General features: G+C 44.4%; 1 non-coding gene across 1 annotated transcript; it reads left to right on the forward strand.

The window, feature by feature from the left end:
• Window positions 1–4,022: 4,022 nt before the first annotated feature.
• Window positions 4,023–4,094, forward strand: trnag-ucc (transfer RNA glycine (anticodon UCC)). The gene has a single exon. It is a non-coding gene; the product is annotated as a tRNA-Gly (tRNA).
• The last annotated feature ends 21,368 nt before the right edge of the window (window positions 4,095–25,462 follow it).

Consider the following 25,462-nt stretch of genomic DNA (forward strand, 5'->3'; position numbering starts at 1 on the left):
TATACTCTTAAAACTGTACTCTAACTCTTTTATACTACACCCCTATCTATGACTGTAACACCATATTCGGCACCCTGTCCTTTCCTTCTCCCCTATGTAGAAATCGCAGAAACAGTACAGAAAGAGGCCATTTGGCCCATCGAGTCTGCACCGACCACAATCCCACCTAGGCCCTACCCCCACATCCCTACATATTAACCCACTAATCCCTCTAATCTACGCATCTCAGGACACTAAGGGCAATTTTAGCATGGCCAATCAACCTAACCTGCACATCTTTGGACTGTGGAAGGAAACCGGAGCACCCGGAGGAAACCCACACAGACACGAGGAGAATGTGCAAACTCCACACAGAGAGTGACCCAAGCCAGGACTCGAACCCAAGTCCCTGGAGCTGTGAAGCAGCAGTGCTAACCACTGTGCTACCGTGCCGCTATGTACTCTATGAGCGGTATGCTATGTCTGTATAGAGCTCAAGAAACAATACTTTTTGCTGTATCCCGATACATTGGGCGGCATGGTGGCACAGTGGTTAGCACTGCTGCCTCACAGCGCCAGGGACCCGGCCTCAATTCCCAGCTTGGGTCACTGTCTGTGTGGAGTTTGCTCATTCTCCCCGTGTCTGCGTGGGTTTCCTCCGGGTGCTCCTGTTTCCTCCCACAGTCCAAAGATGTGCGAGTTAGGTGGATTGGCCTTGATAACTTATCTATTAGTGTCAGAATCAGTCAGGAATTCACTGGTTTAAAATGAAAGAGAAACTATTTTTTCCTGCAAGCTTAGCTGATCCCAATAGCACATGACTCTGTCTCTGTCAATCAACCCAATCCCCCTGAAACCCCAGGAGATAAACCAAATAAACAAATGCATTAACCCTGTTTAGACAAACACACCCTTAGTTAAAATGGGTTACTATCCTGCAGTCTCAGCATGGAGCTGCATTTCTTTCCAAACAAATCGACTCCTTCCAATAACAAAACACTGCCTCTTACAAGAAACACAATATAAATATATTCTTCAAGGGCACAGTATCATCACACTTGCTATAGTGTGGTGCCCAGGACTGTACACAATATTCCAGCTGAGGTCTAACTAGTGTCTTGTATAAGTTCAGCATAACCCCCTTTCTTTTGTACTCTATTCCCCTCTTAATAAAGACCAGGATACTGTATGCTTTATTAACTGTTCTCTCCACTGTCCTGCCACCTTCAATAATTTATGCATCGATACACCCAGGTCCCTCTGCTCCTGTACTCTGTTAAGAACTTTACTCCTTACTTTATATTGTCTCTCCATGTTCTTCCTACCAAAATGCATCACCTCACACGTCTCTGCACTGAACTATATCTGCCACCTATCTGCCCACTCCACCATATCCTTTTCAAGTTCTACACCAACCTCCTCACAGTTTGCAATAATTCCAAGTTTCGTATCATAATGGAAATGTGAAGTGCTCATGTGTATTTTTGATGATTGATTATTGAGCTCTGTAGAGTCCACCCCATTGATCTGTTTATTGTCCATTTAAGGCCCACCCTGTCAAGCTTCTATATCACCACCTCATTAGTGTGGGCTACATTTAGGCAGCTAAAGCTGGAACTTTGTAATTTGTTACGTAAAGTGTCACAAGAATTTATATTTGCAATTTCAGTTGGCAAATTTCTAAGCCCATTAAACAATAAGAAAGTAAACATTTTTTTCTGTAATTCCTCATTACTTCCAGGGTGAGCACTTGAACTTGAGTTGATCTGTGTGAGAGCATTTTATTTAAGAGTGTTAATGGTGGGGCAGATTTGCAAAAATCAAGTCAATCTTGACTCAGAAGAACAACATTTAATCTAAAACTTATATATTTAATGTTTGCCAACTTCCAATGGGATTGCACAGTAGAGGAGGTGGCTTGGGGAAATAACCATGAGACCATAATAATGATAGCAGAGTGGTTTGCACTTATTTGCGGAAGGATATATTGGCCTTGGTGGGAGTGCAGAGAAGGTTCACCAGGTTGATACCAGAGATGAGGGGTGTTGATTATGAGGAGAGACTGAGGAGATTGGGTTTGTACTCGTTGGAATTTAGAAGGCTGAGGGGGGATCTTATAGAGACCTATAAGATAATGAAAGGGCTGGATAGAGTAGAGGTGGAGAGATTCTTTCCACTTAGAATGGAAGCTAGAACTAGAGGGCACAGCCTCAAAATAAAGGGGGGTCAGTTTAGGACAGAGTTGAGGAGGAACTTCTTCTCTCAGAGGCTGGTGAATCTCTGGAATTCTCTGCCCACTGAAGTGGTGGAGGCTACCTCGTTGAATATGTTTAAATCACGGATAGATGGATTCCTGATCGGTAAGGGAATTAGGGGTTATAGGGATCAGGCAGGTAAGTGGAACTGATCCACTTCAGATCAGCCATGATCTTACTGAATGGTGGGGCAGGCTCGAGGGGGCTAGATGGCCTACTCCTGCTCCTATTTCTTATGTTCTTATGTTCTTATGAACTTCTTCACACAAAGGGTTGTGAATCTGTGGAATTACCTGCCCAGTGAAGCAGTTGAGGGTACCTCATTGAATGTTTTTAAGACAAGGATAGGTAAATTTTTGAACAGTAAAAGAATTAAGGGTTATGGTGAGCGGGCGGGTAAGTGGAGCTGAGTCCACAAAAAGATCAGCCATGATCTTATTGAATGGCGGAGCAGGCTCGAGGGGCCAGATGGCCTATTCCTGCTTCTAGTTCTTATGTTCTTATAAGATACAGGAGCAAGAGTAGGCTATTCGGCCCATTGAGTCTACTCCGTCATTCAATGAGATCATGAAGTATCTGATATGATAATCTTCAACTGCACTTTCCTACCTTAACCCCATAACCCTTGATTCCCTAAATGATTAAAAATCAGTCTATCTCAGCCTTGAACATAATTAATGATCCAACCTCTACAGCCCTCTGTGATAAAGAATTTCACCCTCAGAGAAGAAATTCCTCCTCATCTCTGTCTTAAATGGGTGGTCCCTTGCTCTGAGATTATGCCCTCTATTCCCAGACTCTCACAAAAGGGGAAACAAACTCTCAACTTCTACCCTGTCAAGTCCCCTGGGAATCCTATATGGCTTAATAGAGTCACCTCTTTTCTTCTAAATGACAATGAGTACAGGCCCAACTTACGGAATTAAATTTAAGTTAAATTTAAGTTTATTTATCAGTGTCACAAGGAGGCTTACATTAACACTGTAATGAAGTTACTGTGAAAATCCCCTAGTTGCCACACTCCGGCGCCTGTTCAGGTATACTGAGGGAGAATTTATCATGGCCAATGCACCTAACCAGCACATCTTTCAGACTATGGGAGGAAACCAGGATACCCGGATGAAACCCACGCAAATACAGGGAGAATGTGCAGACTCTACACAGACAGTGACCCAAGCCGGGAATCGAACCCGGGTTCCTAGCACTGTGAGGCAGCTGTGCTAACCACTCTGCTATCACTAACCCTGCCTCAAAACAAGTTCTTAGTGAAAGATCCCGATGTTGGAGATTCATCAAAGGATCACTGGAATTACATAGGGTCTGTCTTGATATTAAGGTATTAAACTTTCTTTATTCTCCTCTCAGAGGGTCTCTGGAAGTCTCTTCCTCAAAAGGCAGTGGAAGCAGAGTCTTTGAATATTTTTAAGGCAGAGCTAGATAGATTTTTGATTAACGAGGGGTGAAAGGTTATCAGCGGTAGGCTGGAATGTGAGGTTGAAGCTATTTTCAGATCAGCTGTGATCTTTACCCCTTCATGTCTGCCCTGCCAGTATTGCGATCATGGCTGATCAACCGATTCAATAACCTGTTCCCGCTTTCCCCCCATATCCTTTACTCCCTTTAGCCCCAAAAGCTATATTTAACTCCTCCTTGAAAACATACAATGTTTTGGCCTCAACTCTTTTCTGTGGTAGAGAATTCCACAGGCTTACCACCCTCTGGGTGAAGAAATTTCTCCTCATTTTAATGCTGAATGGTTTACCCCATATCCTTGGATGTAGAGAGTGAGAGATGGTGGCATAGTGGTGAGCATAGCTGCCTTCCAAGCAGTTGACCCGGGTTCGATTCCCGGCCATCGCATTGGGATTTTATTCAGAAATTTATTCTATAGGGAGTGGGACAGCTTGATCTTGGTTTCAGAAAAGGTTCGGCACAACATCGTGGGCCGAAGGGCCTGAACTGTTCTATGTTCTATGAGAACATCCTCCGTGCATCTAACCTGTCGAGTCCTGTTAGAATTTTATAGGTTTCTATGAAATCCCCCCTCACTCTACTAAACTCTAGCGACTCAATCTCTCCGCATACGTCAGTCCCACCTTCCCCGGAATCAGTCTGGTAAATCTTTGCTGCACTCCCTCCATAGCAAGAACATCCTGCCACAGATAAGGAGACCAAAACTGCACACAATATTCGAGGTATGGTCTCACCAAGGCCCTGTATAACTGCAGCAAGGCATCTCTGCTTCTGTACTCGAATCCTCTCACTATGAAGGCCAGCATACCATTTGCCTTCTTCACGGCCCGCTGCACCTGCATGCATAATTTCAGTGACTGATGTACAAGGACACCCAGGTTTCATTGCATGATTCTCCCCTCTCAACCTATAGCCATTCGGATAATAATCTGCCTTCCTGTTTTTGCTACCAAAGTGGATAACTTCACATTTATCCGCTCACTCAACTTGTCCAAATCTCACTGAAGTAGCTCTGCAGCCTCCTCATAGCTCATTCTTCCACCCAGCTTTTTGTCCTCAGTAAATTTGGAGATGTTATATTTAGTTCCCTCAGCTAAATCATTAATAATTATAGTGAATAGCTGGGGTTCCAGTACTGATCCCTGCCATATCCCTCTAGTCACTGCCTGCCCTTTGGAAAAATTCCTACTCTTTGTTTCCTCTTTGCCAACCAATTTTCTATCCATCTCAATACATGACCCCCCCAATCCCATGCGTTTTAATTTTACATGTCTTCATAATGTGGGACTTTGTCAAAAGCCTTCTAAAATTCCAAATAATTCACATTTACTAGCTTCCCCTCATCAACTCCATTAACCACATCCTCAAAGAATTCCAGTGGATTTGTCAAGCATGATTTCCCTTTCGTAAATGTGCTGACTCTGTCTGACCCTGCCACTGTTTTCCAAGTTCTCTGCTATTAAACCTTTTATGATGGACTCTAGAATTTTCCCCACTGATGACGTCAGGTTGACTGGTCTATAATTCCCTATTTCCCCCTACCTCCCTTTTTTAAATAGTGAGGTTACATCAGCTACCCTCCAATCTGTGGGAACTGATCCAGAGTTTATAGAATCTTGGAAGATGACCACCAATGCATCCATTATTTCTAGGGACGCTTCCTTAAGTACGCTAGGATGTAGATTAACAGACCCTGGGGATTTATCAGCCTTCAATCCCATCAATTTCCCCAACACCATTTCCCTACTAATACTGATTTCCTTCAGTTCCTCCCTCTCACTAAACCCTGTGTTTCTTATATGTTATTTTTGTCCTCCTTTGTGAAGATAGAACCAAAGTCTGTATTTAGTCTTTGTTCCCCATTGTAAATTTTCTGACTGTAAGGGGCCTACATTTGTCTTTACCAATCTTTTACTCTTCAAAAACCTATAAAAGCTTTTACAGTCCGTTGCTATGTTCACTGCTCTTAGCCCCTTAATCAATCCCTTTGAATTCCAAACTGCTCCCAATCCTCAGGTCTGCTGTTTTTTTTCTGGCCATTTTGTATGCCTTTTCCTTGGATCTAATGCTATTCCTAATTTTCCTTGTAAGCCACGATTTGGACACCTTTCCCATTTTATTTTTGCACCTGACAGGAATGAAACAATTGTTGCAGTTCATCCACGCGCTCTTTGAATGTTTGGCACTGCCGAACCATCTTATTGAATGGTGGGGCAGGCTTGAGGGGCTGACTGGCCTACCCCTGCTCCTAATTTGTATGTTCACATGTATGGGTCATATTCTTTGAAGTTACATAATAGAGGTCTCAGGATTTGGTTCCTTGTCACTTGAGTAAACGTCTTTCAGTGAAAGGCTGTATGAAATTGCAATCGGCCATTGTTGTACTTATACATGGCATGTGATTGGTAATGCAATATTTGGCAACCAACGAAAAAATGTTGAGGAGGTTCTTGTCTCATGATATGGTCTTGCCTTATTTCTTGAACACAGAGCAGACACATCGTCATGGCAGCAATTACAGAGTGCAGCGCTGAAACATGGGCATATTTGTCAGTCAGTGAACAATTGCCAGAGAGGTGTGCATTCCCCCACTGCAGCAAACACTCAGCGATGTGCATTGTAAGGCAACTTTGTAAAAGTGAACAAAAGGTGAATACAATGAATGACCAATGTGAGACCAGAATATTTCTTCCCCAGTTGCCCCTGGGGCAAACATTAGGCAACATGTAGAACCATAGAGTCCCTACACTGCAGAAGAAGGCCATTTGGCCCTTTGAGTCTGCACTGACTCTCCAAAAGAGCCTCTTTCCCAGGCCCAGGCCCAGGCCCAGGCCCAGGCCCAGGCCCAGGCCCAGGCCCCCCTTTTACATTTAGCAAGTTTATTCTTCAAACAGCTCAATAGAGTTACAACCTCCTATTGATTCCCCAACACCTAACTGATACATTATATTTATACTGTGAATCCAATGCTCATTACCTGCCCATAGTAATTCAATTGGCTTAACAAGGTAATTGTCAAAAGACACAATTGCTAAGACATTGACAGAGTGGAGGTGGTTGGAGCATAAATTCTATCATTCTAAATGGGGGCTGCAGGTTCAAACTCCACAATGCCATGGGGTGCCACATCCAGCACTGCTATTGTAGGACCAATTCCTGCACTGTTGCATGGTGAACATCTCCAATAAAATATCACTCAGGCATTTGTCTGGTACAATCATTAACAGAATTTTATTTTCTTGAGAGTTAAATTTTGTTGTCTACCAAACTGACAGTGTTACTCTCTGACTCTGATCTCCTTAGAACAAAGAACATTTCAGCACAGGAACAGGCTGTTTGGCCCACCAAGCCTGCGCTGATCATGTTGTCCTATCTAAACCAATCGCCTGTATCCCTTTATACCCCGTCTGTTCATGTGCCTATCCAGATAAGTCCTAAATGTCGCTGATGTGTCTGCCTCAACCACCTCACTTGGCAGTGCATTCCAGGCCCCCACCACCCTCTGTGTAAAAAAACTTTCCCCGCACATCTCTACTGAACCTTCCCCCCTTACCTTGAACTTGTGCCCCCTTGTAATTGTCATTTCTGCCCTGGGAAAAAGCTTCCAACTTTCATCCCATGATCGAGTTTGAGTGGAGTGGGCTTCATCCATGAAAGAATGGAGAAAATGATGAAGTTTGTAGAATTCATCACCATCTAGCTGTGTTTAGGATATGGGACTGATTCTGCACTCAGAATACAATCCCTTTATCTGATCCATAACTCATACTTGCACTGTGCAACACAAAACAGTCAGGGGTAGTGTCTGAAGCATCTTTTTTTCCGTTGGCTCCTTAATGAACCCATTATCTGTGCTAACTTTCTGCCCCAGTCCCACTGCTCTGCCTTAGCAGTTGCAGTATCTTTAATGTGTGTTAGCTCCTCTGAGTCCGTTGCTCCTGGCTCCATATCCTTATATTATAGTGCTTTAATTAAATCAACCTTTCATTCCAACATGGGGCCTTAGGAATTGGGTATTGTCATCTCTCTTCTTCCTTCTCTGTCTCACACAGTTTTAAGCAGCAGAATTTCCCACAACCATTCTCATGCCAGCTTTCCCTGTATTGTACAATTCTCAACAGCTAACATAAATAGCTTTCAAAAAAACACTACCCTGACTGTTTTCTTAGTACAGTTTAAATAACATAGGCTGCGTGTGGATTTACCCTGAGATTTCTATAGTCAATAATATCTAAATTAATGTCGCCAGTGTGAATAGATAAATGCTTCATGCATTCTAATGACATTTTTATCTTAACAGAAAGTAAAGCATTCAAATAAGCGGGCACAACCTGGTTTACACAAGGGTTTCAGTGGGTTAAAGAAAAGAACTGTTTCCTCTCGAGCTGATCACTTGATTCTTCATTATCCACTCTGACAGAATTTATTCTTTCTTAGGCCAATCTTTGGTTGCCATAGTTACTAAAAGGTAAAGGTGGGAAGAGTCAAAACACTTTACGATGGGCCATAACCAATAATTGTTTCAGGAAACTGTTCTCTAAAAGAACATTTGTTAAAAGGTTTAACCCTCGACATGCCGAATCCCAGTGTCTGATTCCTGAACAATCGCTTAACTTTTACAATCTCTAGTCTTTTTATGCTTTTCAACAAACAAAATTACAGTTACAAACTGTAACCCTGGATCTATACATTGCAATAAGGCTACTGGTGAAGATAAGTCTTTTAAAAGAAAACAATGAAAAAAAAATGAAGCTTACATGAAGTTACATGAATGTTGTCTCACTTTCCAGCATCCCAACTACGTTGAAATAGATGTTCTTCTCAGTAAATGCCTCTCCTTTAAAATCTGTACACTGTTAAAGACCAATTTATTTTAATTCATTCATAGGACATGGGCGTCGCTGGCTGGCCAGCATTTATTACCCATCCCTAGTTGCCCTTTGGAGGGCAGTTGAGAGTCAACCACATTGCTGTGTCTCTGGAGTCACATGTAGGCCAGACCAGTTGGGGATGGGAGATTTTCTTCCCGAAAGAACATTTATGAACCAGATGGGTTTTTCTGACAATCGACAATGGTTTCATGGTCATCAGTAGATTCTTAATTCCAGATATGTTTCATTGATTTGATTTGATTTATTATTGTCACATTAGTATACAGTGAAAAGTATTGTTTCTTGCGTGTTATACAAAGCATACCATACTTGGAGAAGGAAAGGAGAGGGTGCAGAATGTAGTGTTATAGCTAGGGTGTAGAGAAAGATCAACTTAATATGAGGTAGGTCCGTTCAAAATCTGATGGCAGCAGGAAGCAGCTATTCTTGAGTCGGTTGATACGTGACCTCAGACTTATGCATCTTTTTCTGATGGACAAAGGTGGAAGAGAGTATGTCTGGTGTACATGGTGTCCTTGATTATGCTGGCTGCTTTTCTGAGGCAGCCGGAAGTGTAGACAGAGTCAATGGATGGGAGGCTGGTTTGTGTGATGGACTGGGCTTCGTTCACAACCCTTTGTAGTTTCTTGCAGTTTTGGACAGAGCAGGAGCCATACCAACCTGTGATACAAGCAAAAATAATTTTTTCTATGGTGCATCTGTTAAAGTTGTTGACGGTCATAGTTGACATGCTAATTTCCTTAGCCTCCTGAGAAAGAAGAGGCATTAGTGGGCATTCTTAACTATAGTGTTGGCATGGAGGGACCAGGACAAGTTGTTGGTGATCTGGACACCTAGAAACTTAAAGCTCTTGACCATTTCCACTTCATCCCCGTTGATGTAGACAGGGGCATGTCCTCCACTATGCTTCCTGAAATCGATGACTATCTCCTTTGTTTTGTTGACATTGAGGAGGAGATTAACACTGTTACACCAGGTCACCAGATTCTCTACCTTTTTCCTGTACTTCCTCGCATCACTGTTTGAGATCTGACCCACTACGGTGGTGTCATCAGCAAACTTGAAAATCGAATTGGAGGGGAATTTGGTCACACAGTCAAAGGTGTACAAGGAGTATGGTAAGGGGCTGAGGACACAGCCTTGTGGGGCACTGGTGTTGAGGATGATCATGGAGGAAGTGTTGTTGCCTATCCTTACTGATTATGGTCTGTGGATTAAGAAGTCTAGGTTCCAGTCACAGAGGGAGGAGCTGAGTTGATTTCAAATTCCATCTGCCATGGCAGGATTCGAACCCAGGTCCTCAGAACATTAACTGGTGTTACCTCACCATTATCTAATTTTCTGCTGACCGTACTTTTCAACCTTGGTAGTGTCCTCCACCTTGAACCTTGCAGTGGGAGTCCAGATTAAATGATAACATCACCATTTGGGTGTTCACTATCCTGTGCATGTGACTGACTATAACCCCTTCACATTCTTGGAGCTGACAGAGAATGCATTCTGGAGGCATAAGTATGCTTTCACTTGGTAAAAGTTCTGTGTGGGTATGGAACAGCAAGCAAGGTCTTCAATGCCTTGCGCCCCCACTCCCCACCCCACCCTCCCGTCCCCACCGCTTCAACCCTCTGCTTTCCCCCAAAGACAAATTTCACTGAATCCCCCAACATCCCCATTTCTTCACTTGATATGTTGAGGACCAAAAATGTCGATGCCCGGCAGTTTCCAGTTTCGCTCCTGTAGCCAATGCCAGTGACCTGGGTTTGGTTCCCGGCGTGGGTCACTGTCTGTGTGGAGTTTGCACATTCTCCCTGTATCTGCGTGGGTTTCCGCCGGGTGCTCTGGTTTCCTCCCACAGTCCGAAAGACGTGCTGGTTAGGTGCAATGGCCATTAAGATAACTGTACTGTTCTCCCTCAGTGTACCCGAACAGGCGCCGGAGTGTGGCGACTAAGGGATTATCACAGTAACTTCATTGCAGTGTTAATGTAAGCCTACTTGTGACACGAATAAATAAACTTTAAAAAAAATTATTAAAACGTTACTCCTCTCGGACATCAATTTGGGGCATTCAAATGAGTCCCGGGAATTAAAATCCTCCCAGTTGCCCCCAGTTACCCTAGCCGCTGCCCCCTCCCCATTTCACCTCCTCATCCATGATCCTCAACCCTGAAGTAAAATCAAAGCGCTGATCACATCACGTGACAGGAAAGAACAGTTTTACTAAAAACGAACATCTCCGATTAGAAAATGGATGCGAGGAATTCCTGGTCAATGTTTATGTCTTTAGAACGTTGGTGCATGAATGGCATATCAAGCAGTTAGCCCAAACAGCAACATTTTCATATTCACAACAACATCCCAGCTCCCCTGCTGTAGATGGGTGGTTATCATTCATTCAGACCTTCTATTACTGCTTGATAAATGACACCCTGGGGGCTCAGACCTGCATCAAGTGCTGCATATTACTTTTCAGTTAAGAGGGAGGTGATTGGGCTTAAATAGGTTGTTCCAAAGGGCTCGGGCAGGATGCCGCAGTCACTACGATATTCAGGCTGCAAATAACCAGGGATTAATTGAATGTCACCGACTACAGACATTTGTCAGAGGTCCTATAATTAGTGGATAAATCAGCTAATAGCCAGCTACCGTGCTATTCTAATCAAACTATACTGGTCCTGCTTTTGTTGCTTTGGAACTTCCAGTTTTAAAAACCATCAAATTTAACCAAGAACTTTATCTGTCCCCAATTTGATGCAGCAACAAACTGGAATCTCTGAGCCAATATTTTTTCAATGGAAACTGTTCTGATCAAAATCTTCCAATATTATTAACTTAATCTAAAATTGTCTGCATTATACATTTTCTTCAGAGTGAGAAGAGATTTGAAGAGTGCAGAATCGTGATCAAACTGGCAGCCACCGTGGGTTCTTATCCTGCATCATACCAGGGCAGGGATTCTGCCAGCCCGCTGCGCTGCTTGAATAGCCCAGCAGGCCGGGGGACCTCTAGTGCCTCTAGTGGCACTCACGACCATCAAGTCTCCCAGTCCCTTTTTCACAATGTAATCAGCCCCACGCTGGAAATCGGCGCATGCACAATGGCCCACTCAGCACTATGCTGCCAGCTTCTCGGGTGCGATGAGGCCTAGTCCCTCACTTTTCAGTGTGAATCAGTCTGAGGCGCTCTGCATTGCAAAAAGTGCCGGAGATTCGTTCAGGTAAGCACACGCAAAAAAACGGGTGGGAAATTCTCCCGTTTTCCCACCCGTTGGGCACTTAGTTTTTTTTTTGGGACAATCCCAGCCCAGCTCTGTACATAATGTACAATTGCACACTGCAGCATTTAGTCATGGCTATCACTTTGCTCAAAGGATGGTTAAAAATCCAGTGGCAACTGAGCAAAATATTTTAGAGGCAAGCTGCTTTTGCTGTGAAATTCAGTCTGGTTCACTAATGTCCTTTAGGGAAGGAAATCTGCTGTCCTTACCCGGTCTGGCCTACATGTGATCCCAGAGCAACAACAATGTGGTTGACTCTCCATTACCCTTTGAATAAGAGCAACTAGGGATGGGCAATAAATGCTGGGCCCAGCCAGCGATGCCCATGTTTCACAAATGAATTTTTAAAAATTGATAGAATAAATTTATCAGTACAGTTATCTTAAAGGATTGTTACCTCTGTCGAACCTGAAACTTGACTGGGGCAGGAAAGTAGTGGGTCTTATATTTGGGGCCATGTGCATCATTGTTTTTGTTCAACAGATGCAGTTTTCAAGATGACAGTCAAGGTTGGGCAGCGCGGTGGCACAGTGGTTAACACTGCTGCCTCACAGCGCCAGGGACCAGGGTTCGATTCCCAGCTTGGGTCATTGTCTGTATGGAGTTTGTTAATTCTCCCCGTGTCTGTATGGGTTTCCTATGGGTGCTCCGGTTTCCTCCCACAGTCCAAAAAGATGTGCGGGTTAGGTGGATTAGACATAGACATAGAAACCCTACAGTACAGAAAGAGGCCATTCAGCCCATCGAGTCTGTACCGACCACAATCCCACCCAGGCCCTACCCCATATCCCTACATATTTACCCACCAATCCCTCTAACCTACACATTTCAAGACACTAAGGGCAATTTTTAGCATGGCCAATCAACCTAACCCACACATCTTTGGACTGAGAGAGGAAACCGGGGCACCCGGAGGAAACCCACGCAGACACGAGGAGAATGTGCAAACTCCACACAGACAGCGACCCAAACCGGGAATCGAACCCAGGTCCCTGGAGCTGTGAAGCAGCAGTGCTAACCACTGTGCTACCGTGCCGCCCTATCTAGATTTTGGCCCATGGGCCATGCTATATTGCCCCTTAGTGTCAGGGGTACTAGCTAGAGTAAATGCATTGGGTTATGGGGACAGGGCCTGGGTGGGATTGTGGTCGGTGCAGACTCAATGGGCCGAATGGCCTCCTTCTGCACTATAGGATTCTACACCCTGAACGAGAGGGTGGTGATAGGACCTGATGGCAAGTGCCACTTTGGGGACTTTAACTGGGCTGCCGGGATATTTGGAAATGCAAATCAGGAATCAAAAATGGTGTAGGTCTGGCAGCATGTGGGGAGAGAAAAGCAGAGTTAACATTCAAGATCAAAATGACTCTCCTTCGGAATAGTCATAGTGGACTCGAAACGTTAACTCCATTTCTCTCTCCACAGATGCTGCCAGACCCACTGAGTGTTTCCAGCACTTTTGGTTTTTTTATTTCAACTCCAGCATCTACAGTATTTTGCTTCTATTACCTAAAGTGGTGAAATGAGTTTTGTTTGTACTGTGCACCTGTATCTTGTTGGGCATCAGTCCCCCTGGTTTTCAATAAATTATCATTACCATCAAAGAAACATTATTAAGGCCAAAATTTCTGACCCACTACTTTCCTGCCCCAGTCAAGTTTCAGGTTCGACAGAGGTAACAATCCTTTAAGATAATTGTACTGATAAATTTATTCTATCAATTTTTTAAAAATTCATTTATGGAACATGGGCATCGCTGGCTGGCCAGCATTTATTGCCTATCCCTAGCTGCCCTTATTCAAAGGGTAGTGGAGAGTCACCCACATTGCTATGGCTCTGGGATCACACGTAGGCCAGACCAGGTAAGGGCAGCAGATTTCCTTCCCTAAAGGACATTAGTGAACCAGATTGAATTGAATAATATTGGAGCACTTTTGAGAGGGAAGCAATTTGTTCATACGGATAATTTGAGGGACCAATGTAGATAAATTAGTCCATTATATTATCATTAAATAACAGGTGAATTGGAAGAAAAAAATAATGTTCTAAAATCGCAATTTGGTTTAAAAAAATAGTAAGCTGTAACTGTATCTCCTGAGATGTTATAATTTTTAAAATAATATTTGAAGTAATGTTAATGGAAATGTAAGCTTGCAGTCCCATTAATATGGAATCGCAAAGACAAAGAGGTGTCATGGAGCAGTTTACACAGATTCTCTTGGGTTTTTGACCAGAACCTACTCATAACTTTGTCACTCATTAATCACCCAATCAGCCCAGCTTATAGCGATGGTAGTTCTAATTCACTTGGGCCACGGCACATCCTCTATTTAAAGTGGAATTGGTAAATATTTAAAGTAAAATATGAGGCATTTATTTTACGAAATGTCTTTGCACAAAGGAATGATGTACCAATCAATGCAACGCTTAACTGTCAGTGTTATTCATCAATGGCACAATGTGTCCCACGATGTAGCAGACACTTAATAACAGATAATTGCATTTTAACTGAAAGGAACGGGATTGTTTTCTTCAACAATTACTTCTATTTGATCTCAAAGAGTTATAAAGTACTGATCATTAGTGGCAGTATCAGGCTTTAGGCAATTTGTTAAGCTCAGGGAATACTATTAGCATATAAATAGCCTGAAGTGACTGCAAGGATCCAGTATATTTTGATTGTTATGTTTTTGTTTCATTCCACAGTCAAAATCCATTTAGCATTTTTGAAATATTTTTATATAAAGATATTGTGCATTTTCTCTTTTTTTTTCCCCCTCAATGGGACATTAATATGGAACTGGTATCTGTTACGATTGCCGAGTATTGGCATCAAACAGTGGATATCTCACAGGCTTGCAGGATGCTTTGAGTTGCCCACACATCTAGCCGTTTGAAGGTTTTACACTGACACTTCCTTAAGTTGTGGGTCTACAATTCAGCTGTCAGGATAAGAGAGCCAGCTCCAGCAGTTTAGACAAGGGGAGCAGGCACACGGATGCTGTGGTTCGACACTGGAAGCTAAACAGAGCTAATGTAAAGGCAACACTACAATTCAAGTAACATTCAGCTCAAGTGTCAACCTCAATGTACGGTGCTGTGCTAAATGGACTTTATTAAATTCTCCATGCCACCAATGTAATTACCTTGCGCACTAGGTAAATACTATTAGTTCATTCACATTTACAACTGGGAATCTTAAGATTTAAAAAGAAAAGCCAGTTGTTTCCATCCCCCATTAAGAGAAAATGTTCCACTTCACTGTTCCCAGCGTGTGCCAGGGCACATATCAGCAATCTGTGTACCCATGATCTATGATTTTCAGACCATTAATTTTATTGGTTGCGAAATTATGTGCCCGAGGTAGGTGAAATACACCCCCAGCATGTGTCAGGAGCAGCAAAGAGGAAAATCTCCCCAAATGTGCCTTGTGAGGAGATCATTAATGTTTTCGATGAATTTTCTGTCACCGCGGGCCCCTTGACCCTCTTCCCATCCTGCCCGCTCTCCAGGTTGGGGCTTCAAACAAAGGCAGTGACCCTTGGAAGAGAGGCAGATTTCAACTCTGCCAACACGGTGTGGCAGTGGCCTAATGGTATTATCAATTATTAATGGTACTATTAATCCAGAAATTCAGCTAATGTTCTGGGGACCTGGGTTCGAATCCCACCACATTAAATAGTGGAATTTGAATTCAATCGAAAATGTCTGGAATCAAGAACCTACTGATGACCAAGAAACCATTGTCGATTGTCAGAAAAACCCATCTGGCTCATTAATGTCCTTTAGGGAATGAAATCTGCCGTCCTTACCTGCTCTGGCCTACATGTGACTTCAGAGCCACAGAGATGTGGTTGACTCTCAACTGTTCTTGGGCAACTAGGGATGGGCAATAAATGCGGGCCAGTCAGTGACGCCCGTGTCCCATGACTGAATAAAATGCCTGGATTCAGGGCACCAAGTAAAATACAATTATCCGTTTGACCCATAATGTGCAAATTCCACACAGACAATGACCCAAGCCGGGAATCGAACCCAGGTCCCTGGCACTGTGAGGCAACAGTGCTAACCACTGTGCTACCTACTACCCTCCCACCTTACCCATCCTGCCACCTAACCATCCGGCCACCGACACACACCTCGCCATCCCATGCACCCTGCTGCATACCCAGCCCTGCCACCCTACCTTCCTGCCTCACTCACACTCATTCACAAACGCGATAAAAAGCTATTTAAATGTCCAAAAGTTTTTCACTATGTTGGTGATGGAAAACTTTCCAAAATGCAGCAGCTAGTGCCCATGGAAGGTGGGTGTGTCTTGACCCCCCCCCCCCGCCGCAACAATCCTGCCTAATGAGGAAGGGTTCTGATGATAAGTAGTTCTGAAGATGCCCGGATTGGAGGACCACTTCAGAAATGTGGAACTCTACCTCAGAACAAACAAAGGAGCGGAGGATTGTCACTCCTCAGAAAATCTGATCTTTCATGAGTCACACGGGTGAGTATCTTTGAATGATCTCCACTATGGTGTCTTGTAATTTGTTGCATCTATTATTTTTATATTTACATAATCTAAAGGTAATCACACAAATCAGACAAGCAGGAGGTCAGAAAAAAAGGTCAGAAAACTTCCTCTCCTTAATTATGGGCACAAAATCACACCAATATTAATAACAAGCTGTGACGGTATGGAGAGGTTAGAAGAAATTTCACAGTGTAAGACCTAATATTATAGGATGGGTATAGAGGGATATGGGCCAAATGCGGGCAATTGGGATTAGCTTAGGGGTTTAAAAAAAAGGGCGGCATGGACAAGTTGGGCCAAAGGACCTGTTTCCATGCTGTAAACCTCGATGACTCTACAACTCTATTACATTGCATCAATCGACCAATGTTGTACTATTTGTAACACTTGACATTCTCTGTGGTATATCTGTTAAATGCAAAGGCAAGCACATTGTTAAATAAGCATGAGAATGCTTGTAGTTTTCAAACACTATTTGAAAGTGGCAATGTAAAGGGTGTGAAAAGCCAACACATTATTTTGCTAATGTATGCTACTTATTAGCTTTGCTATTATTGTAAAATTATATCCACTTAGTGCTGCAATATTGAGGTCAGCGACCTTTTACTACCGATCAAAAGATCATTTTTATTAGCAGTTTCAGCAATTTATTTACATATAGGAATAGTTTTATGAGGTACTAGTTATACTCGGCATTATACAGAGTCAAGATCAGTCTGAAGTGGGGTTAGAGGACGCGGAGTCCTGATTTTAAGGGAATATATTTTGACCTTATTTTATATAGTGCTTTGATTTCATGTGATAATTTACAGTTAAATGGCTAACCTTATAGGAATATAAGAAGCAGAGAAGTAGATTTTAACTTTTTCTTTAGTAGGGATGCAAATACAGTATTGTCCATTTGGCAGTCCCAAATGAATAATCAGGCAAAATGTATTATAGATAATCCTGATCGATACTGAAATTAAGATTTAGCCCCATAGAGTTTGGCTGGAATTTTCCAGATGTTCGCTAGTGGTGAATCGACAACACACCGCTCCTGCTCATTTCCCGGCAGCATCAGGTGGCTTCAATGGAAAATCCCATCGCTAGCGAACAGCGTGCTGCCTCTCACTGCCCAGAAACCCACTGCTGAGACGCTGGGGAATTCTGGCCAAGGCTGAGCATCGAGATTCTCTGCCGTTCAGGCCAGAAGATGGAAGAGAAAGCTATGCACGACAGCACCACCACTGGTGGGAGGCCATAGGTGCAGTGCAACAAGTTTATAGAAGGGATTTTACTCCCACTCCGTGGTGTGTTTTGCGGTAAGAGTTTTAACAACACCAGGTTAAAGTCCAACAGGTTTATTTGGTAGCAAATGCCATTAGCTTTCGGAGCGCTGCTCCTTCGTCAGATGGAGTGGAAATCTGCTCTCAAACAGGGCACAGAGACACAAAATCAAGTTACAGAATACTGATTAGAATGTGAATCTCTACAGCCAACCAGGTCTTAAAGATACAGACAATGTGAGTGGAGGGAGCATTAAGCACAGGTTAAAGAGATGTGTATTGTCTCCAGACAGGACAGCCAGTGAGATTCTGCAAGTCCAGGAGGCAAGCTGTGGGGTGGCAGGCACTCACTGGCATCGGATCTTATGGTCTCACAGTTGTCAACAGGGTTTCCCATTGAATGCACCAGGAAGCTTGCGGCTTGCCGGCGTTAGCGGAAGCAAGATTTTGGCGTAGATAAACAGTTCCTGTTGTAAAATTTGCTGTTCGAATTTATAAAAGGAAAAGCTGACAACCAGAAATAAGGGCTGGAATTCTCCAACCTCACCCACGGCTGGGATTCTCCAGTCACAATTCAGTGAATGGAGGCCAGAGTTCTCCAACCTCACCCACGGCTAGGATTCTCCAGTCCCGCTGCAGTGAATGGAGTTTTGGCTGAGCACCAAATTCTCCATTCTCACTGGCACCGGTGGTGGGGCGAACGAGATCGGAGAATCTTGGCCATGAACTTGTAGACAAGAAGTACATACAAACAAAGCAAATGGAGTGTATAATGGGTTTGCATTGCATCGTGTTACAAACTGCAAAGTTACCTTGTTGAGCTTGGAGATCAGGTACTTCGATTCGCAATGGACTTCAGACTTTTGGCACATGCACAGGCCAGGAGTAGTCTTCAGGCCCAGTACGCCTGCACATAGAGAGGACGAAGGGCGTGAAAGCCCATGTCAAGTGGCCAGTTGCGGAGCACCACAGCCTGGAAGTGTCCCAGGTAAGGTAGAGGAGACAGGGAGAGGGCCCCAAGAAGAAGCCTCAGATAAGGCACAAAGACCGGGGACAGAGACAGGTCCCAATTAAGAGAAAAGAAAGGAGTAGAGAAACAAAGCTCCAATTACAGAAAGAGCTGCATGGGACAGACTTTAAATTAAGTGACTCGGGAGAAGCCCTGGTAATCGAAGAGGGCTTAGAAGAAGTTCTGAAGATCCAAGAAAGAAACTGAAGGTTGGTGACCCCATGCTAAGTAGCCTTTGTGTTAAAGGTATCCATTTGAAGCAGTAGGCTTCTGCTTGGCATGGCTGAAGAACTGAAATTGTGACTGTCAGTTGATGTTTGATTGAGATTTTGATGCAGTTTTGGGAAGTGCCACATTGTCAGGGATGCCACCTTTCAGATGAAATAATAAACAGAGCCCCGGTCTGCCTGTTCAAGTGGTTATAAAAGCTTGCCCGGCACAATTCAAAAGAGTGCAGTGATGATCCCATTTTCCATCATAGAAGAGCACCAAAAAGAAATGATCTGGTCATTGTTTTCATTTATGTTTGTGAGATCTTGCTGTGCACAAACTGGCATAGCTTACACAACAACTGCAGCCACATTTCAGAAGCACAGTTGCATCTTTTACAAGCAAATTTCTTATATATTTGGTACGACTGGACGACTGTATTAATTCAGTCCACAACCTCTCTGTATGCAGCGTCACTTGTGCTATTGCTTGAGCTTGTTCCTGTGGTGTTAATGGGCCTAAACTGTTTTCCACATTTCTCTACTGTGCTGTTGTGAGCAATCCATTTTTGAGTCACCAATACAACTTCCTTTTGGTACAAACCACGCTGATGTTAAATGCTAGGGTATCCCAAAACCCAGAGGGATAATTTTGAAAACCGGTTTTAAGTGGTGTATGTTTTTTTTGGTATTCTGTGAGGAACAATGTACAATCTAATGAGGAAACAGTCCAGTCGTTGTGTGAACTATTAATAAAGAATATTTATTAACTTAAAAGCCAAACAGAAAAAAACATACAGGACAAGAAGGACTATAATGCTCTATGACATTTAAGCATATGGATGGCTTTACACACATAATTTTACATGAAACTATCCCTTGGTCCCCAAACTGCCTACGTTTATCTGAACTCTGAGACATTCCTTTTCCCAAACAACATCAAATATTAAGGAACTCGATGAGCTAAATCCAGCAAATAATTATCACAACCAGGTGGCCACTTGTGGGAAATAGTCTTCTAGTTCAGCAAAGGCAGAAAATGGTTGCCTCTCTCGGGAGACCACAGCAATAACTTGCTGCATTTCTGGTGTTAGCTGTCTTTCTCTCTCCCTTTTCTTCTTACTCCCCATATTTAGTGTTGTATAGTTATACAGGGGCGATTCTCCCATTGCGACCCGCAAATTTTCTGGCGAGTCCGGTCAGGAGAATCATGTGTCGGCCATTTCGTGGGATTCACACTTGCGTTCCCGATGCATGCACATCTCCCAGAGCCGGAGAACAGGCGCAGTCGAGACCACGCTGGAAACCGGCAGGAAGAGAGGTAAGTCATTTGAATCTGTTTTTAATATATTTTAAATGTAGTTTAAATGTGATTATCGGGCTCGGCACGGAACTTGCCGGGCCCGATAGCATCTCCCACCCCGCCAGGAATACTTCATTCCGGTGGGGTTTAGACTAGCTCCCTATGTTCGGGGATCTAGCGGGAGACCACACCGGAGTGAAGGGGGGCAATTGGGCCCCCCCAGGGTGTCGAGCAGCGGGGAGCTGGTGCCCCGTGGGCATGGGGACTCTGGCAGTACCAGCCTATCCTCCCGGCACTGCCCAAGGGGCAAAGTGCCCATGCCCGGGGGGCATCTTGGCACTTGGCTCACCAGGCATCGGACAGTGCCAAGGGAGCAAGGCCTATTGTGGGCGGGGCAATTGGTGGGAATGGGGAGTCCCATTGCCACTCTGCATGGGGATCGGTCTGGGCTGGAGGGAGGCCAGCGATCGGGGTGGGGGGGGGGGGGGGGAGGGGTGGGGGTTGGTCTGTCGGGAGGGGGGGTCTGCCTCCCGTGGGGGTATCTGACCCCAGGGGGGTGAATCAGCGGGCAGGCAGGATCTGCCAGGGTGAGGGGAGTGGGGTGATCGCCACTGCTGGCGAGGATGGGCTGGACATCAGAGTGCTCAGGGATGGGGGGAGGTCAAGGCTGGCCCAGGAATTGTTGTGGAGACCTCGATCAGGCTGTGGGGAGAGGCAGCACTGCGGGGGTCCCGGGCTGGCCAGCAAACGGGGGACTGACAGATCGGGGCCACTGCGCATGTGCAGAGTTCCGGAGCTGTCAGACTCCGGAGCGAATAGGCCCCGCCCCCCGGGTTTTTAATGATATTCATGATTGTGACCTCTGCATTGCACAGAATGGGGAGATTCAGGTCTAAAGTTGCATTGAGAAAACAGTCGTGATCTAGATCAGTTTTCCCACCAATTCAGCACTTTTGGGAGAATCGCCCCCACAATTTCTATCCCTTTGATTTTATCCCCCTTGTGGAGTCAGATTTAGCAGGTATACGTTAATTTCCTTATCTCTTCATTTGAAGTTACCACCTCCAACCCTATTGTTTTCTGTAGTCACATGTGTAAAATACTAGTTTTCCACTGATAGTCTAATATGCACCTCATCAGTTCTCCAGCCTTCTGCCTCTAATCAACTCCCTTTTTTTACTTTTACTTTTTATTATCTTAAATTTTCCCCAATTCTTCACACCTTAAAATGGTGGAACTGCCCCATTGACTGAATTTGCACACCCCAGTTAATGGGCCAGGCTGTCAGGGCTAGCTTTTCCTCTGTCCGTAACTTATTTAAGACCCAGACCAGGCTTTACATCTCAAATCTGATATGGCCAACACTCTGAGCTACCATCGCTGTCTGAGCATTTGGTTAACACAATCAACCTCATGTTTGCCTATCTTACTAAACTGAGATCACTATGCAAAAATCCATGAATGTTTGGGTGTGTCAGTTATCAATACAACATGTGAAGCCTTGTCATCATCTTGTCATCTTAGCCTGTCATCCATTCTGTGCTGAATACTCTCATAAAAGAAGTGATTTTGAGCAAATATAATGCATTAAATCCTGTCATTATGGACATGCGTGGGGTTAATAAGGAACAAATCTGTTTTGCATTACTGATAAGAATTTCAATTTATTGGGGATTGTGCTCCTGAACTTGTTAGAACAGAGGTTTAGACAGGGCCACCACATATTGCTGGTTACGATTCAGATTTTGTTCTTTGACTCAAAATGTTGGGTTGGATGTTATGTGCACCTACCAGACGAGTTTAAGCAGGGTGACAAGTAAAATAGGACAGTTGCCCAGCCCACCACCTTCCAGCCTACCCCCGAGTTCACCCCCAAAGCATGGTAGGTGCAGGTGCCAAAATTGGCAGCCCACCTGTCATATTTAAATAAATAAGTAAGGGTCAATTGAGCTCGATAATATGCTGCCCATACCATAATACGTGGGCAGGAGGGGGAGTGCGGACAGCCCATTTTAAAACAGCTTCTAACAGGGTGCAAACTATCTTTAAGGGCTGCTCTTATTGCGTTTACATCTTTGCCACCCGCTTGCTCTCCAAACCACTCCCTCCCCCATCCAAAACCTCACTAAGCTGGCCAAACCATCCCCCACCCAATACCCCAGACTTACTTCACTTCAGGATCCATTCTCGGGACTGGTTGCAGCTTTGGCAGTGCCCAGTACTGAGCTCTTCATGCTCTTGGCACTGCTGGATTTTTTTTATTCATTCGTGGGACATGGGCGTCACCGGCTGGTCAGTATTTATTGCCCATCCCTGGCTGCCCTTGAGAAAGTGGTGGTGAGCTGCCTTCTTGAATTGCTGCAGCCCAAGTGCTGTGGGTTGGCTCACAATGCCATTAGGGAGGGAATTCCAGGATTTTGACCCAGTGACTGCGAAGGAATGGCGATATAGTTCCAACTCGGATGGTGGGTGGCTTGGAGGGGAACTTGCAGGTGGTGGTGTTCCCATGTATCTGCTGTCTTTGTTGTTCTAGATGGAAGTGGTCGTGGGTTTGGAAGGTGCTGTCTCAGGATCTTTGGTGAATTTCTGCAATGCATCTTGTAGATAGTACACACTGTTGCTATTGAGCATCAGTGGTGGAGGGATTGAATGTTTGTTGATGTTGTGCCAATCAAGTGGGCTGCTTTGTCCTGGATGGTGTTAAGCTTCTTGAGTGTTGTTGGCGCTCCACCCATCCAGGCAAATGGGGAGTATTCCATCACTTGTGCCCTTGTAGATGGTGGGCAGACTTTGGGGAGTCAGGAGGTGAGTTACTCGCCGCAGTATTCCGAGTCTCTGACCTGCTCTTGTAGCTACTGTGTTTATGCGGTGAGTCCAGTTGAGTTTCTGGTCAATGGTAACCCCAAGGATGTTGACAATGGGGGATTCAGTGATGGTTACACCATTGAATGTCAAAGGGCGATAGTTAGTGTGTCTCTTATTGGTGATGGTCATTGCCTGGCATTTGTGTGGCACGAATGTTACTTGCCACTTGTCAGCCCAAGCCTGGATATTGTCCAGATCTTGTTGCATTTGAACTTGGACTGCTTCAGTATCTGAGGAGTCACAAATGGTGCTGAACATTGTGCAATCGCGGTGAACATTCCCACTTCTGACCTTATGGCGGAGGAAAGCTCATTGATGAAGATGAAGCAGATGAAGGTGGTTGGGCCTAGAACATTACCCTGAGGAACTCCTGCAGAGATGTCCGAGAGCTGAGATGACTGACCCTCTACAACCACAACAATCTGCCTGAGCCAGATATGTCTCCAACCAGCAGAGAGTTTGCCCCGATACCCATTGATTCCAGTTTTGCTAGGGCTCCTTGATGCCACACTCGGTTGAATGCAGCCTTGATGTCAAGGGCTGTCAGTCTCGCCTCACCTCTGGAATTCAACTCTTTTGTCCATGTTTGAACCAAGGTTGTAATGAGGTCAGTAGCTGAGTGACCCTGGCGAAACTCAAATGCGGGGGTGGGGGGGGGAGGGGTCACTGAGCAGGTTATTGCTGAGCAGGTGCTACTTGATAGCAAAGTTGATGACCCCTTCCTTCACTTTACTGATGATCAAGAGTAGATTGATGGTGCAACAATTGGCTGGGTTGAATTTGTCCTGTTTTTTGTGTACAGGACATACCTGGCAATTTTCCACATTGCTGGGTAGATGCCAGTGTTGTAGTGTAGCTGCAATGGAAGAGCTTGGCGAGGGGAGTGGCAAGTTCTGGAGCACAAGTCTTCAGTCCTATTGCAGGAATGTTATCAGGGCCCATTGACCTTGCCGTATCCAGGTGCCTCCAAACTTTTTTTGATATCACGTGGAGTGAATCGAATTGGCTGGAGACTAACATCTGTGATACAGGGATCTCTGGAGGACGCCGAGATGGATCATCCACTCGGCCCTTCTGGCTGAAGATTGCTGCGAATGCTTCAGTTTTATCTTTCGCACTGATATGCTGGGCTCCTCCATCTCTGATGATGGGGATATTTGTGGAGCCTCCTCCTCCAGTGAGTTCAGATGTGATCGGCCGGCAGCTCCTGAGGGTAGGATGTCCCACTGTTCAGACAACTCAGCCCGGCCGCAACGTGTTATGGCTGCGGGCCGGGCTTACACACTGCACCGACTTTCATTCAAAATTCAACCCATCAACTCCTCTCCCCACCAACGCTGCCAGACCTGCCGAGTTTTTCTGGTGCTTTCTGTTTCTATTTCAGATCTTCCTCATCCGCAGGATTTAGTTTTAATTTTGTTCGAATGCCGTTATACACGCTGATAGAAAAATCTGTTGGAAAAATTTGACAGTAGTGAGAAGTTTATTTATTAGTGTCACAAGTAGGCTTACATTAACACTGCAATGAACTTACTGTGAAAATCCCCGAGTCACCACACTCCAACGCCTGTTCAGCTACACTGAGGGAGAATTTAGCATGGCCAATGCACCTAACCAGCACGTCTTTCAGATTGTGGGAGGAAACCAGAGCACCCGGAGGAAACCCACGCAGACACAGGGAGAATGTGCAGACTCCGCACAGACAGTGGCCCAAGTCAGGAATCGAACCTAGGTCCCTGGAGCTGTGAGGCAGCAGTGCTAACCATTCTACCACCATGCCGCCCACAGTCGCTGAGCTGGTAATCAAGATTTAAGGATCAGGCTGCCTGAAGCAAGTAGAGTTGTGGATGCCACAAACCAAGAAGGCCAAGTCTCGGAAATGAGTGGTGCTGCTCTGAACTGGTCTTGTATGGTGCAAACTGCAACTCCAGTTTGGACTTATACCAAACAAGTGTTACTGGGTTTTTTTTCCTACCTTTGGGTCTTCTCCTGGTAACAAAGACTCAAAGTATTTCTCGAAGCTAGTTATAAATAAGGCATTGACAATTTTGACAAAAATCCAATTTCACCTGAAGTACAGAATGTTTTCTTACTCTCAGCAATATTGAACCTCAATACTTAAAGGTTCAGATGATGACACTAAATTCCAAAGCTTTATTAAATGAATCCTTTCAGTCTTATTACTTTAACCCCTTTGAGTATTTCTGCTGTTGACTACCAAATTATAACAAGATTAGTCCTTTTCATCTCACTCATAAAATCCTAATACATTATTATAAAAATGTTCCAGCTACAGGAATTTTTATTATTTTTTTCATTACTTATAACCATAATTTCCCCTAATATCGTTTTGAGAGAGTGAAGCCAATACCAAATTGGACTAATGTTTTACGAGAAAGTTTCTTTTT

Source organism: Mustelus asterias, chromosome 21, assembly GCF_964213995.1.
Source record: "Mustelus asterias chromosome 21, sMusAst1.hap1.1, whole genome shotgun sequence".
NCBI classification, from domain to species: Eukaryota; Metazoa; Chordata; class Chondrichthyes; order Carcharhiniformes; family Triakidae; genus Mustelus; species Mustelus asterias.